Here is a 15,639-nt window from a genome sequence, read left to right as displayed (position 1 = left end):
TTATATTGCTTCGGAATACCAATCAACCTAAACTTTGGTACCAGACTTCCCTTAAAGAATTTAATGGCAAATCTGATTGAAGCTACCATTTTGTGTGGAAAATTCAAAGACAAAGATGTTTTCATTAATCGAATTTAAATGATTCCATCAGACTTGCTTTTTGATTTTACACATTCGATTTAACCATTAATAAAACGCAGAGTCTGTTGTTGAAAATGTGAGGTATTGATCTAACCAAAAAACCAAAATATATGAATTCACTTTTTCGGTTTTAAATTATTTTAAAACAGGTTCAATTTTTTTCATAAATGCACTCAGCGAAGCGGGTGGGGTTAGCTAGTTTTTCTAATAAATATACATGCCATACATACTACATTTTCGTTCATCTTTATCGTAAACTGCTTTTGCAACAAAACTGCTATGAAGTTTCATTTTATTTTGAAAAACAAAATTAAGGTCTCTTGATGTAAGGGAAGAGCCGACATGGAGACCAATTTTTTTCTAAATAAATATTTTTTTGTTATTTGACTTTTTGGAGAAAAACTAAAAATGAAGTTTTATTGCAACTGTTTTGGATATGTATATACATTAGGGTGTCCGTTATTTCCCAAAGTGATGTTTTCGGGGGAGACACCCCCTAGATCGAAAGCTTAGGGCCTAAATAAGGGGAATTTAGCAAAAAAAAGCAAAAAGCAAAAATTTCAAAAAAAATTTCAAAAATTGAAATTTTTGATTTATTCACAAATTTTTGAATGCAATATTTGAAAAGAATTAAAAACCAATAAAACTGCATTTAAAATTGTGTGATAGGTGAAAGCAAAAACTACGAAAACAGCTAATAATTTCAAAAACCGAAATAAAATATAAAAAAATGTTTAACGGGAAATTTTGAATGTGATCTTTTAAAGTAACTGTTTTCCAATCAGAATGACCAAACATTAAAAAAAAATATCATTTAACTCGAGAGAAAAAAAATTTTATGTATGAGTTAAAAATTTCCCACGGCACGGGTTAATGACCTCCGAAATTTTTTTTTTGCTAAATTCCCCTTATTTAGGCCCTAAGCTTTCGATCTAGGGGGTGTCTCCCCCGAAAACATCACTTTCTGAAATAACGGACACCCTAATATACATATATGTAAGGTTTAATCAAAATCGTTAGAGCCGTTTTCGAGATTTAAAAAAATTAAACACCATATTTCAATTCTACCTATTTTTTGAGAAAAAGTAAAAACTCAGTTTGATTAGAACAGCTTAGATCATTATGTACACCAAGTTTAATCGAAATCGTTAGAGCCGTTTTCGAAAAAATTGCAATAACTCAAAAATTTTATATAGGAGCTACACTTTTTAAGTGAGATATTAAAAAACAAAAAAACTTCGGAAATAACAAAATAGTCATCTGTACCAAATTTTAAGAAAATCCAATTTAGGCTTGCAGCTTCATTTACAGATGGACCCACCGACGCGACGCACGCACAGACGCACAGACGACGGACGTCATTATAAAAAACCATTTTTTTAAAGTTCTCCATAATCGTAATGTTAGTTTTGATAAAAACCTTCAACATTTTTTTTGACACGAAACCAATACTTGCCCTATCGAGCAATTTATTCAAAATGTGTGAATTACCTAAATACATATATTTTTTTAATAATCGTCGAATTTCTTATAATTGTAACTATTTTATTGTTGAAATAGCTTATGTTAAGGTCAAATAGTCAAAATTGTGAAAAAATCGACAAATAATATCTATTAAAAAAAAATATTTAATGCACACATTTTGCATTGAATTTTTTTTTCAAATTTTTTAACGGAAAAAAATTATTTACAATAATTTTTTTAATTTTCAATGCAAATATTTTTGAGTTGTAACAAGTTGCAAACATTTATTTTTAATTCAAATTTTGTCCAGTTGCAAAAATATTTTCTTTAAATTTCAAATGCATTGTTTTTCTGAATGAGACCATTCGCATGCATTTTGATTTGTAAAAAAGAAATGTTTGGAAAAGAAAAATGTGTTATAAACACTTGTTTAGAAAAACTTCGTCACACTCAGTTTAAAATGTTATTTTGTTTGAGCATAAATTTCAAAATGAAAACAAACTTCAGTTCTAAAAATTTCAATTTATTGAAAAACATTAATGTAATAATACTTGTTTTAACGAAACTAAAATGATAACTTAACTGTGTCGCGAACATACAAAAAAAAAAAAAAAACAGCGAAGCAACTTTCTTCAAGTGCAAAATACTGAAAAATTGAATGCTTGCGGCATGAAAAACTGCTACTTTGAAATCTGTTCCTATACCTACTTTTTCACACTGGTAAGTTTTTGTAAATCATTAAATCAAACGAAATGCAGAAGTATCTACATTATTTATATTTATGCAATTGAAGGCTATTTTTAGAACAATAGCTTTAAATTCAAATTGCATTTCATGCAAATTCTTTAATGTCTGTTAATGAAAGGATTGCTCTCAATATCTGTAAATGTATACATCTCCATCTCCATGCATCTCCAATCCCATCCATCTAAGGGTTATTTCCAGACTTCAATAAATCTAAACAAAAAACTATTTTCAATGCAATTCATACCAAATCGCTTGAATGAAATTCCATATTTCCATTATAATTCTGAAAATAGGGGAAGTAACCCTCACCCACCTTTGAATAAACAAAAGCATTTTTGACTCATTTAAAAAGCGAAAGTTATAACCTTAAAGAGTAAACACCTATTGTCAAAAAAAAAAAAAATAACACAGCCGGTGGGGCACCGAGAACTGTCAAGACAATTGTAAACCTATTTTAACTTTGTTTATTTGCTATACATTTATATGAATATTTACAAGTGCTGTCTTTATTTGCATTCTTAAAGTTTCAGTAATAAATTGGGGGTTCTGGTGGAACAAAACATTTAAGTCGCCTTCTATAGATATAAATTTATCAGTATAGCGCGACGTTACAGTGGGGTAAGTTTATTTTAAAGAAAACAAATAAACAAAAATATTTTTGATTTTTTTTACAAAGTTGTAAGGAGATGAAGTGTGAGAGCAGTAAACTGATCAGAGGAAAATGTATTTAAAAGTAATAAGAAGATTTTAATAATTATTATTAATTAATTAAAAAATGTTTTAATTAGTTTAAAAAAGTTTTTTTTACTTATGTTATTTTAAAACATTAGATGTTTCTTCACAGTTTTTTAATAGCCTATTTTCAAGATACAAACTAAGTTAAGCGCTTTCATTTTGATGCGCAGCGTCGCCCTGTTCTTGTCAGTTTTAATAAAATAAAAATTTAAGATTAACCGTCAATTTAACATTGAAAAGAACAATTAAAAGAATACCTACTCAATATTTAAATTTTAATCTTGAATGTTAAATTTAAACGGTCACTGTCAATGGCGTATGTGGAACATTTTTTATTTAAAAGTTTTTGCTTGTGAAGAAATTTTCTTATATTACCTTTAACTTGTCTTGCTTAGTTTTGAACTTGAAGAAGAGTTCATTGATCATCGATGTCTAAAATTTGCAGCTAAAAAATGACAATATTTGTAAAGCAATATTTGCAAAACTATTTCTATCACAATGATAACCTAGTTGAGCTTATATTAACAGCTTTAATACTTTAAATCGAACAAAATACCTAGATTTTAAAGGTTTAATGCATATTTTAAAAAATTTATTTTCCTCACTGCTCCCACGTATGTAATTGCTCAAGTTGCCAAAAGTTTTTTTATATGGATGGCATACCATTTTTTTGTTTATTTATAAAAAAAAAAACGTTTCCAATAACCTTCAAAAAAACAATTTTTAACAATATTTGAATTAATTAGAATACCTCATCTTTCAAAAAGATATTTTTGTAATTTTAAAAAATTTATATTTTCTTTTCAATTTCTTGTATTTACATTTATCTAGAAATAAAATTATTCTTTTATGAATTTTTACAAAGAAACCTTTTACATTCTATTCAAATTTTACTGTGATGCATTTCTTTATAAATAATTTAAAACAAAAATTGAAAATAAAGATGGTATGTCATTTTTTTTAAATTTATTAATTAATACCTAAAACTTAAATTTCAAAGGAGAAATCAATGTGCAGCTCTGAAGTATGTCGTTTTGAAATATTATAATCAAATAAAAAAAAAAACTAAATTCGTTTTCGAAAAAATGGCAATATCTCGAAAATCTTAAATAGGAGTTATGTTTTCAAAAAAAAAAAACAAATTTCAAAATTCCATTAAAATTATCTGTATCAAATTTGAAAATATACTAAATGGGGAACGGGTCGTTATTCTGTATTCCAAAATTTTGTACGACCAAAATTCTGTATCTGAAGAAAAAATTCTGTATGAACATAATTCTGTATGCCATTATTCTGCTTTTCTATTATTCTGTATTTCAAAATTCTATAAATCCAAATTTCTGTTTTTCAAAATTCTGCAAATCCAATATTCTGCTTTTAAAAATTCTGTAATTCTAAATTTCTACATTAAAACATGTCCCTCAAGTAAGCAGAGCAAGTACCCCAAAATTATATCAAGTGCTCCCCTACTTTTGGAAAAACTTAATGTTCTGCTAACTCGATTTATAGTTAGCAGAGCAATTAGCAGAAAATGCCTTAAACAAAAATTCAAAAAAAAAAAACAATTTTTTACAAAAATAATTTTTTTTCTGTGATTTTCGAAAAAAAAAATTTGTTTTTCAAATTATCTTGAATACTTAAGTGCTTAACTAATTTGAATTAAGTTCCCAATTTTTGAAAAAAATTTCCGAGATTTTCCATTTAAAAAAATATATTTTCATTTTACATACAAATTCATGTTCTACTAACTTGAATTTGTTTTTTTTTTTTCAAAAAATTCCAATTTTTCGAAAAAATTGGACATAAATAATTGAATGTTCGACTAATTTGAATTTTCCGATGAATTTTCCGATGAATTTTCCGAGATTTTCATGCTCTGCTGGCTTTTTCGTGTTCTGCTGGCTTGAATTTCATTTTTCTCAAAAAATTCAATTTTTTTCGACAAAATTCGAATGGAGTTATTAAGTGCATGACTAATTTGAGTTAAGTACCCTATTTTCCGAAAAGTTTTCCGAGATTTTTCATTAAAAAAACTATTTTCATTTTCCATGTTTTTTTTTAAGTTGATCTTTCTTCGTTATTAAACATAAAACCATTGACACACAATTTATCCTTTTCTTTATTAGGTTTTAATGATTTAATATTTTTCACGGGGTCATGACCCCCCCCAAGAACTCAAAACATAAACAAAAAATTGTTATGTGATTTGCAAAATGTCGAAGTTTTAGAACATGAACGAAAATGAAAAGTGAAAAAAATTTTCGGTATTCCAACCAACTATTATCCCATATTTGGGGATATTTTTAGCAACCGCTATGCTGGATTAGGATTATTTTGAGTCGTTCGATAATGTAAGGCATTGATAGGCTACAAGTTAAGCTGTGTTGTAGAGTTTTGTATGGATTTAAAATCCAAATATTTTTTTAATTTTGACTAAACCGATAAAATAGATAAGAATATAAGCAAGCTTGTCTAAAGGCAAATTAAATATTTAAGCAAGCTTAGATCACTTAAAATATCCTTCGATAATCAATTTAAGAAAATCTGATAAATATAACTGAATATGTTTTATATTTTAAACCGCCGATAAATACCTCAAAGCTGACGAAATCAGAGCCGAAAATTGTAAAATCTTTAGTGAATGATCTAAAGCATTTCTTTAATTAGTATTGGCGTTTGAAATTTCGAAAAAATATCTACCCTAAAACTAGCATAATTTTGTTTAATATTTTCTGTTACGACAAAAATATTTTTTTGTCTTTACTATTTTCACAGAGGTACCTATTTGAATCGTTTTAAAAAAAATAAAAATTCGCGTACAATTTTAAAACAAAATTTAAAAAAAATTATATTTTCAAACACAATTTTTTTGGAAAAACTTTGCGATTCGTTTGCCTGAGAGGAAGACAATTAATTCGAAAGTTAATAGTGTTATTAAATTAAAATGATTTTTATTTCAACTTATAAAATAATTCTGGACTATCGGAAAACAATGCAGAGTTGTTTAAAGGCAAATTATTGAATCGAAGGACTTGTACATTACTAGGGATCGGGTTTCCATGCAAATGCATGTTTTTTTTAGGAACACCTCAGAAGCATGGCAACGAAGTATGTACACGAATCAGGATATTTCCTTTAAATTTCAATCAGTCGTTAGTGCATATTTTTGCATATTTTGCATTTATTAGCATTTTTTTTTGCATATTTTGACATATTTTGGAAATAAATGCATGTTTTTCGTGCATATTTTCGCAAAAATTGGCAAAAATAACGAAATTTCACGCTTAAAATTTTTGACTAAAAGTGACTGAAAGTCAATTGGAAAAAAGTCAAAAACGTAAGCAAATGCTGTGCAAAACTGGCAAATCAACATTGTCCAAACTCATAAAAAACACGCTCAAATGATAAATTGGATTATTTAAGAGTAAATTTTCGCCAATTTTATTTATTGTTTTTAAAGAAAACCCCAATATTTCCAAAAAGTTACATCTTTGAACTCGGAAATGGTTTCGTATATAGATTTCATAAAAGTTACGTAAAATCTATTATATATATTAAAGTTTGGTTTTGTGTACGTTCGCTAACCGGCCACACCGACTGACTTATTTTCTTAATTTTTTTTTTAATCAAAGAGGCATAAGAGGAGAAGGTTTAAGGCAAAAAAAAATTTAAGATTTTATAGGGTAAATAGGGGTAACACGACATTGAAAAAAGAGGCAATTTTCTAAACGGTAAGTCGTAAAGAGTTGAATTTTTTTTTAAATGATAGACAAATTTATTCAATAGTTAAAAAAGGTATTGAAAAAATTCAAAAAAAATTTCAAAATCAAGTTGTGAAGGATTTTTTGCAGTCATAGACCTTCGACAAAAGACTAATTAGAGGTACCCAAAATTTTGCACAGAAATTTGAGTTACACCATGAGAAAGATATTTTTAAAAAAAATTAGGGGTCTAAAACGGATTGTTTTCATAGGCCCAGTATTTTGAAATAAAAATTTTTGAAAAACAACCTAATTTTTAGGGACATTTTTGAGTAGTCTTTTATTTTTTGGGAATTTTCAAAAGTCTGCAAAAAATTTCAAATTTATAGGAAATATAGGTTTTAATCATGCGCATGCATGAGTATTATGCATAGGCCATTTTTGCTAAAAGTTTAAAAGTTAACATATATAAACTCATTTTATGAACTTTTCAAGTTTTGATCCTATTTTTACTTTGAAAATTAACTAATTACAGAGTCGAAAATTAAAAATAAATACAAGAAATGGCGGAACGAAGTCCGCCGGGTCAGCTAGTCTTTTTATAATTTTAAAAAAATATTGATATTTTACAAATTCATGTGGCCCTAAAAGCATATTATTTAAAGTGCATACTTTTTTTTAAGAGTATATTTTGAGCGCATATTTTTCGTTTTTAAGTGTATGAAAATCCTATAACTATACATTACACTGTACTTTAAGGACAGGATGGTCTTAATTGGTTAGACTTAAGGTTGAACCCTAAACAAAAGCAAACGAATCACACAACGTTTTTGTTTGGTTATATTTAGAACTCTTCGGAACTGCTCGATTCGATATGCAAAACGAGCAAACTTTAATATTTTTAATTCAAATAGCACATTTTCAAGTTTATGCCTACTATCAAAACTTTTGTAAAAAAAAATTTGGCATGACCCCCCCCAAGAAGAAATCCTGTATACGCCCCTGATCGAAACAATTTTTCTTTTATCATTTACAGAATTTTGGAGTACTGAATTTTGGAATACAGAATTTTGAAATCCAGAATTTTGTGTTTACAGAATTTTAGAATACAGAATTATGAATTTACAGAATTTTAAAATACAGAATTTTGGACTACAGAATTTTGGAATCCGAATTTTGGCCCATACAGAATTTCGACCCCAACACTACTAAATGTTTACAGATAGACTGACAAACTCACAACATGACTTAAACCACTTTCTAAAATTATTCTATCATTTCTATTGTTGGTTTTGCTTTGAATTTTGTAAAAAAAAATCAATATCTATAACAAATTTGACTTGTTTAAAATATTAAAAATAAACGATAAAAAATGAAATTCCACCTTTTGATTGAAAATCGAAAATGAAAGTACTGTTGATAGCACTGGGTCGTACACATAAATTTTAAATCAGGTTAAAACGCAGGTTAATTTTTATTAATTTACTTTCATCGCTTAGAACCTTTGACTACCAAATTTGAATTTTGGTTTAGGTTGAATAATAATTCAATTAATAAAATTAATAAATCAAATGAATAATGAAATAATTTTTATATTATTAATAAAACAATTTAGCATTAAAATAATTCACACTTTTTTTTAATTGATTTTTTTACAACGCTAGTTGCAAGTAGCGAGTTATTTTTTGAATAATGTTCAGATTTAAAGGCAAAATAACCCACTGTACATTGTGCATTAAATTACTCATCCGAGTTCCAGGTCAGGTCGTTATTTATGACGACAGTAGATACTTTTTTTTTTTAAATACGTGTTCGAACTCATAAACATTTGTATTTACATTTTTTTTTTTTTTGAGTTTTTGAACTTTGCAAAAAAAAAATACAATAATTGTTTAATTTCGGCTTCGAATAAGTAAACATATAAAAATATACTCACTTAATATTTGGTTTTATTTGTGATTCAATTTAAGGCGCGTAAAATTTGAATGGAGTGCGAGTCACCGTATTGATATGACTATATGACGGTAAATAATTACAAATACAAAAATGTTTATATTTTTTTTTACTTTTGTTTTATTTCTAATTTAATGTGTTTTTTATCAATTTGGCCCACATACATTTTTATTGTGTATTTTTTTGTCTTACTGTTTTTATTTGCTTTTATTGTTTCTATTTTTTTTATTTTGGTTTGTTTTGGTTTTAGTTGAATTAAGCAGACCATGTGAAGAAGGAATAATCATTAAATGCAGTGCGGTATTTGTGTTTTATAATCAAAACAATGCGAATAACATTAACGTGTCTAATAAAATTTACTTTTGATTTTTTTTTAATTTGCAAGTTGTGACAATATTTTGTTATTTATGTTTATTTTTTGTATCTTTTAAATAAATCTAGTGCAAGGTAAGAGTTCAAGTGCAACATTTATTAAAATAAGGAAAAAGGTGTGTACACACAAATCATAGGTACTAGACAATTATTTTGACAGTGCACAAAGATGGTTCTAGGTTAAATAACACATAATTTTATTGGTTTATTGTAATACATTATTGTTATCAAAAAACTACATACATAGATCTTACAGCTACAATCACAAAAAAAAAATGGAAAAAAACTTACATTGTTCAAGTCGCTATTATTCGGGAAAAGTTTTTTAATTGAAAAAAAGATAATGGGGTTAAGCCATTATTAGGAAGTTTGACCTAATGATTTAGATAGCCCGCGTATAATAATAACCTTGTCTATGCCTGCTAGTTTTTGTGGTGTAACATAACAATGTTGATGAAGTATATAAACAAAAAGCCTATTCATAGATCATTCTTTGTTAAAAACTCATCAAACTGGAATTCAAAACTATGAATTTAAAATTCCAGAGTTTTGTTATATTATATCTATACAAAAGAACTTTTTATGGGTGGTTTTTCGCAAGCAAACGTTGCTGTATTTCCCCAAAAAGATGCAAAATTATGGCCAGTTGTATGTGTGTCTGATTTTCTTTTTTTCAAAATAAAAGTTTTCTGCCATTAAGTGAATGGTACATAGTCTGTATGTTTCCTAGATGGTTTTTAGAGAGAAAACTATTCATTAATTAGTAATACTAAGAGCAAGCTTGCCTAAGCAGTTTAAAGTAAAGCCCCAGTTAACAGATTGAAATATAGGACACGTTCAGGATTCGAAAAAAAAAAATTCACACATTCACTTCTTAGAAAGTGAGAAATTTTTTGAGTTATTGCATTTTTGAATTTATAAGTTCAAGTGACCTCAACTCCAAAAATTTTTTATAAAGCGAGCCCAGGTACGCTCCACTTAAAATAAAAATAATTTTTTATTATTACCTATTGTTATTTTTTTTCTTCGTTATTGCATTTTCGTCAAAAATGGCTCTTACTAACGATTTCGATTAAATTTGGTGTACGTAAAGGTCTAAGCTATTCGAACAAAACTCCGTTTTTCGTTTTTTTTTTTTCAAAAAATTTGATCCTGAAAATATGACGCTTTGTCATTTTTCTGAGAACTGACGAATTGGTTATTTTTGTACCTATATCTCGGCAAAAGGTGGACCGATTTTATTCAAACCTTACAGATAAATATATCTTATGAATTTTACATCAAAAGCTCAAATATTCCAAGCAACTGCAACCATAAAATGAAGTATACGCGACAAGTCGTGCACTTTATTTTTCTTAGATCAGTTGAATATTATATGACTGAAATTTTTAGCAGCTAAAAATTTTAGCAACCGTGTTCTATATTTGTACCTAAAGTCAGGGATGTCATCTTCAACCTGTTTAGATAGATAGATGTTTTTTTATTACTTAAAATTGTTAAATACAATAGTTTCGGTTACAATTGAATAACATTTAAATTTGGTAATAAAAGTGTTTTGGCGGTGGCAATGCCGTCTGCCAGATTGACTATGTGTTTTCAAATTGTGTACAAAGAAAATGTTTACTATTTAACAAAATGTAAATGAACAATTGCAAAAATTTTATAAATATGCAAATAGGGCTTTCAGTTTAGCTAAAACAAAAATAAATTACTTAAATAGATAATACATAATTTTTTGGACATATGGACTAACAGCTTTTAGTTTGGCAAAAACAAAAATAAAAATAAAATTGAGTAAAACTTAATTTCAAGATTACAAAAAAAAAAAGCTTTTAGTTTGGTTAAAACAAAAATACGGGTTTTTGAACCCATTATGTTCATTATGTACAGACTTTTAGTTTAGTTAAAACAAAATTTTAGTTATTTAAAATAATAATGTACTGTATTCATCACTAAAATAGTTATTTAAAAGATTATGATTTAAATCGGGGTAAATGACTCTGTTGATTGAAGATGACATTTTTTGTAAATTTTCATTACGCTGGTAGATGTCGACAGCCTGTAATAACCCGTAGAGTTCTTTTAGCAAGATTATGTTAGTATATTGGAAATTTAGCTCAATTCCACACTTCGTTGCCCAATTTCTCCATTCTCCTATCCACTCCACTTTGTTATCTATGATGTACTTTGCTATTGACAATTGAATTCTATTTGGTGTATATGCCAGTACTTTCAAGATGTAGTCAAAGTGGAGTTTTAGAGTATGAATAAAAAGAGCAGGAAGGCCGGTTTCAAGTGTAAGAACATAGTTTGGAATATTGGATGGTAAGAAGAAAAGCCGTTTGAGAAAGTAACGTTGAAGTTTTTCTACTTCTTCGTGTGACTGATATCCCCATGTTTGACAGCCGTAGCACATAACGGAACGCATTACAGCATCAAATACCTTGTACTTGGCTGAGGTTGGTACATCTTTGCTGCTCATAACATCTTTCCATGACGCGTTAATCATACTTTTTGATGCAATCAGTTTTTTTTTCAACCTGTTTATTCCTGTGCAAAAATGCCTTCCTTTGTTGGGTCTTATGGCCTTCGGTATCAAGTTAGATTCGATAGCCGAGGTTGTATACTTCGTTTTAATTTTATCCTTTGCAAGATGTTTTACTGCCTTTTATCGCAAACCTGACCAATAAATATGCTTTAATCTACCTGAGAGAGAAACTTAAGGTTTCTGCACTATACAGCAGGACTGACAAAGTTTCTTGGTTTTGGTAATCTGCCACCAGATTTCTTTGTCGATGTTATTCGCCAAGCTTTCAGATATAGCAAATTAACAATCTCCTTGATCACAAGTTGATCTTATAGATACACTCCTTTTCATCAGAATAGGTACACAACTTTTCAAATGTTCAGTATTCGTTTTTTCCTCACAGTGTAGGAAAAATAATAATTTTTTGATGTCAAGTCATTGTTTAAGATGTTAGCAGAATCAGCAAAAAAAAATAATTCAAAACGTGTGGTTTTTTTCTTGTTTCTCTATGGCAAAGCATTTCACATCGAAAAACTGAGTAATTTTTTTGTTTCATCAGAATAGGTACACATAGAGAATGATGTGAAAGTGGTCCATGAAATGAATTTAAACCAAGTTCTTCTTAAAAATGTATTTTACTAATTTTATTTTTTGTATAGTGGCGTTTTTATTCATAAAAAAATAACAAAACTGTCCAGAAATTGCATTGTTAAATCTCTTTATGCAATCTATCTGAATCTCTTCCCTAAATTGTGAAATGGTGGGTTAGGAAATATTTTTGTCTTAAAATCGAATATCACAAATTTTATCAGTACGAGCTAGCCATTTCCAAACATTTTCAACAAGGTTCAGGGTTGTTTTCTATGGTAGATACTCAAGTACTTTCTAAATTAGCACTTCCTCCCAATATTTTACAGAGCATTTTTTGTGGTTATTCAGAATACTGGTTCACAAATACTAGAGAATTAAGGAAAAGTTTCTTGAATATGCATTTACAAATAATTGTGACCATTCTTCACGTTTAAAATTTATTATTTGTATTATCGTAGAAGATAACTTTCTTCCATGCCTTAACTCTTCTTTTTTAACAATGAAGTTGGTCTCAAAATGGTTTCTCATTTCGCAGAATGTTAAACTGATAGTTTAACTCACCAAGGACATCAAAATTAGATGTTCGTTGATCCAAAAATAACAAGAAATACCACTCAACTTTTCATGTGTTAAAGGTTTTCAAAAACCTTAAACGCATACAATTCTGTTCTTGGTGTAGTAATGGTGTCTTTTCAAAATTCAGCCATTTTAGAAGATTGGGACTAATGACCATTCTATTTACTGTCCTAAAATTACCAATTACAACTGTTTTTCACTTTTATTCTTGTCGTAAATCCACCAAAACTGGTAGCACATGTAAAAATTTACTCGTCTTAGAGTGAGTTTTTTGCATTTTTTTTTTACCACCATTCATTTTTTTTAACCCCAGAATGTTTGTATCTAAAGTCTGGATAGAGCATGTTCACAATTCGTAATTTTTTTTAATCATACCAGTACTGGTGGATCCTTCATTGTGTGTTTTTTTCTCTAAAGGTGTTTTCGCCAAAATTTAGCGATTTTAATCCACCCATGTTTTCCAAAATGGTAGTATGATTATTAAATTACACTTAGAAAAGTCCAGTTATTTGTTTTAATTTTAAATTTGCTCGAAATCCACAAAAACATAAAGATAACAAGGGTGTACCTATTCTGATGAAGAAAAAAATAAGTTGATTTTTCCTCAAAAAATACTTTACAAGAAAAACAATGCGAAAGTTATGGTCCATTTTGAAATAATTTTAGCTGTTGCTTTTCCCAACATCTTAAACTATCAATAAACAATGAAAACTTGTTAGGTCACGTACAACTATTGGGGACAAACGGTTAATGAACATTTGAAAAGTTGTGTACCTATTCTGATGAAAAGGAGTGTATCAATGTTATAACAAGCAGTTTTGAACTGGTTGAAAAGATGATGAGATCGGCACTGCGCTGTGTGCATGTCCAGATTTGCAAAGCCTCAAGCCACACTTGCAAGGTCCAACGAGGTTATCCATAAACAGTCTAAACCCCAATTTACTAACTCTCCATTAAAATTAAAGTCAAGTCCCCATTGAAAATAAAAAATCTGTCGAATTATATACAAAGTTTAAAATTTCCCGTTTTTAATGGAGACTTTAAATTGAAGATTGCTTCACCTGCTTTTCTGTCTTAAGTGCACGGTCCTGATATGTGGAGTATGAGTACCTATATTATACATAGGTTCATATTGCTCAATCTTACCACTTTTTATGGTAAACCATTCTTATAAATGATAAAATTATTTAAACAACAAAAAAATGTTGGAATATGAATAACCAAATACCCCTGGTTTTGGAAACATTATTCAGTTTTAAAATTTGTTTATTTGTTTTTATTTTTAATAGTAAATAAATTCAAGGACCTTGAAATTGATAAATAAGTAACCCAAGATTGAGCAATATTCATAATAACAATTTTGTTAATTAACTGATTTAATTATCTTATTTCTAAATCGTTAAACAACCTCCTCTGTTATTTTCTTTTTTGTAATGTGGTGAAATATTTCAACTAAATGTTGTCATAATACACCTTATTTTGCCTCACAAAGTAAACAATAAACATAAAACATCCATCAAAACTTTCATAAAATTGCTTGTGCATTGTGCAAGAGAATGAAGAACAAAATAACCCTTAAATACCTACTATGAATACTCGTTTAAGAATTTTTCAATTTAAATTTAATTTTATTTACGTTAACATCTTGTTACGAAATTTTACGAGTCATTAAAGTTTGATTATTGAAGAAAATCTTTCAAAGATATAAAAATTTACATCATAAATCTTCTAAAAGAAACAAAAAAACAAAACTTAATTCTCTTCTTCATTCAAAAACTTGAGGTTTTTGTGGCATACCTAGACTTTTTATGATATTGCATGAGAATCTGAATTTGTTTATTGGAAAATATAAACTATTTTTGATTTCGATGGAAGCTTTAAAATTTCTTTTTTTATTGTGTGTTATTGTGGACTGATTTTCAATAACCACTTAGCATATTAGTGCAAAAATTATAAGTTTCAATGAACTCGTAATTCGTATTTTAATTCTGTTTAAAGAGATAAATAGTGCTTAAATAAATTACCGCCAGATTATTTGATTATATTACCTACTTACCTATCTCTTTGAATGGAGATTCCGTGTGAAAATAAATTTTTGTTGTTGCAATTTAATTGCTGAGAACTTTTTTTTTGATGGATTTACAAAAGAAAACACAAAACGTGTTGATCACATAATTTACATAAATAATAAAAGTGAGAATAATCCATGCGTAATAATGAGGGTCATATAAAAAGATAGGAATATTCGTAAAGCTACCTCAATATCAACAGAAAAATTAATATTATTCATGTTTACCTTTGAGAACCTCAAATAAATCGATGAGAGAAATGAATGAATATGAATCAATGAAAATAAGTTTGATTCAGGAAAATCTTAAGAAATAACATGGTGAAAGCAAAGTAGTCAAAGCACTTTTTTAAGGTCAAGAAAAGAACTTAGTGCAAATTTTATTCAGTCTATCGAGAAATTTAAAATTAATTCTAAAACTCCATATCTTCCTTAAACAATTATTCAAAGCTTCAAATAAAATTCGTGAAAGTCAAAATAATATTTGAATTTATTCCTGATAGTTACAATTGCTGCTAACTAAGAATAACATTAGTTAACCCGAAATTTAAAAAGAAATTTAATTTTAAAACTGAACTTTTTAATTCTATTTTCATTTATGGTTTGCACCAAATAATTTATTCTATAAAAATCACAAACACCACAAAACCCCTTTTTATTAGAAGCCATATTGAAGACAAAAAAAAAATTGTTTTTATATATTACAAGACCGAAATCAACAAGTTTTGTGTTCATACCTTTTTATGAATTGAATTGGCTCAATT

This window comes from Episyrphus balteatus, chromosome 3 (genome assembly GCF_945859705.1).
Source record: "Episyrphus balteatus chromosome 3, idEpiBalt1.1, whole genome shotgun sequence".
Lineage (NCBI taxonomy): Eukaryota > Metazoa > Arthropoda > Insecta > Diptera > Syrphidae > Episyrphus > Episyrphus balteatus.
This window is presented reverse-complemented; position numbering follows the sequence as displayed.